At 43.3% G+C, this 1863-nt stretch overlaps 1 protein-coding gene across 1 annotated transcript in view; it reads right to left on the bottom strand.

Moving 5' to 3' along the window:
- The window catches only part of DNAJB11 (DnaJ (Hsp40) homolog, subfamily B, member 11), a gene marked incomplete at its 5' end in the record, with an annotated part of 11943 nt that overhangs the window by 9591 nt on the left and 489 nt on the right, over positions 1–1863 (bottom strand). The gene's annotated exons all lie outside the window — the stretch shown is intronic.

Below are 1863 nucleotides of genomic sequence, written 5' to 3'. Positions count from 1 at the left end.
TGATCTTCTCTCTTTCCTCCCTGCAGAGATCCAGTCTCTTTCCAGTCAGATTTAGACTTCCTTCCCCTTCCTCCCCTGTTGATCATATTTCAGAAGGATAAAATGGCCAGGTTGGCTTTCAGAAAACCGGAGAGGAGTGGCAATAGGTGGAGAATCCAACTAAGTGACAAAAACCAGTCTGAAGTTGTAACCAGTGATAAATGCTAGCAACAGGGGGAAAAAGAAAATATCAGTGACTTTACTGGCTTCATCTTGTAGATAAGAATTCAGTTCTCCCTTTGTCACTTCAGATTTCACATTAAAACAGACATTTCCTGAATCTGGAACAAGCTTTCCAATTTGTGATCTGTTGGCATCAGAGCAAAATTCTTCTGGCGGAGCACTGCACAGTGCTGACGATACCATGTACAGTAAGAAAGGAATAATGAACATGAAATAGTTGCCTTTCATTAATTTTCCTTCTTTCTGCAGACTTTCGGAGAATACAACTCCAAGAGCACAACTTCAAGTCCTGCGAAGAGCATTTTTGTTTGTTATGTTAGGTTGCCTAACAGTTGCAAAGCAACTTTGAGTAAGCTCAGAAAAATCCCCATAGAAATTCCCTCCTCAAACCATCCTGAGACTCAACACAGAGGAGTCTCAGCTCCCTCACGTGGGATCAGTCTCCTTTCTAACTGAAACATCTGTGCTCAGACCACACAGCTGCAGGGTGGAAATCTCTTAGGCTGTTAAAATGAAGGACACCGAGCAGTTTAATTAACCTACTTTCCCCACAGTTTTTCTGGAGACATTGCTATAGATAGTACTATAGCTAAATCCTGAGCAGCAAAGGCTGCTGCTTTAGAGCAAAAAGGTTATCAGGGAAACATAATTCTAGCTCCCTTTTGCCCAAAACAATGAAAGCATCACACTGCATCTCGTAGCCAGTTTCGCAGAAGGATTTGCAAGCTGTACTGGCTACACAAAGAAACAAAGGCCTTGCAGGACATCAAAACATCCCTTCTTCCAACCCCATTTTGAAAACGATGTATGTCAGCCCTGGATTTCAATATTCTGATGTGATTCTTTTTGACAAGATGCACACGAATAAAGACTTTGAGAAAGGTTTTTTAGCTAGTTTTCACCAGCAGGAACACATTGCATTGGTATTGTCTGTCAGCACCAGAACTCCAAGCTTCATGTTGAAAAAGGATGCTGCTGTGCTTTAATAATACCCCCTCAGGGGGAGGCAGACTCAATCACTGCTCAGAAAAGTTAATATTCAGCTGCTCCTGCCACCACATCCCCTGCTGATTTGATTTCACAACCATTTTCTCCCTATTTTTTTTTAATAGCAAGAGTACTCTTGATTGTTACGATTGCAAAGCCAAACTGGGACTCAGGGAAGAGAGCTGCTTCCTCGTGCGCGAGGTACTGTCAAACAAGATGAGATCCCAACTCACAGAAACAACACCAAGCTCACAGCTCTGAAGTAAACCACATGCATCAATCTTCAGATTCTGCAAGCGACAGGTGACAAATCACTTCCCTGTGATAGTGCAGCCAATTTATTTAAGAATAGATTAACTCTGAACTAAGGAGGTCCCAGCTCTGATACAAAAATAAGTACGTTGTTTTTCTGACCAAAGAGATGATGGCATTCAAGCCATCACTTCCTCATGAATTTTATATTTGCATCTCTGAAAGGCAGAGGAGCATCAGAGATGGAAGCAGGAGCCACGCTACAGCTGCAAGCTGTGTAGCACCACTGGACCACAGTGGGAACACAAATGTTTCCCTTCTGAAGCTCAGCTCCCCAGAGAGAACACAAACATCCCGTCCAAAGAACCCACCAGTGCAGGCAAGCTGCTGGTGGGACTGGGG

The sequence above is a fragment of the Mesitornis unicolor genome, unplaced genomic scaffold, assembly GCF_000695765.1.
Source record: "Mesitornis unicolor isolate BGI_N332 unplaced genomic scaffold, ASM69576v1 scaffold47529, whole genome shotgun sequence".
NCBI classification, from domain to species: domain Eukaryota; kingdom Metazoa; phylum Chordata; class Aves; order Mesitornithiformes; family Mesitornithidae; genus Mesitornis; species Mesitornis unicolor.
This window is presented reverse-complemented; position numbering and strand designations above follow the sequence as displayed.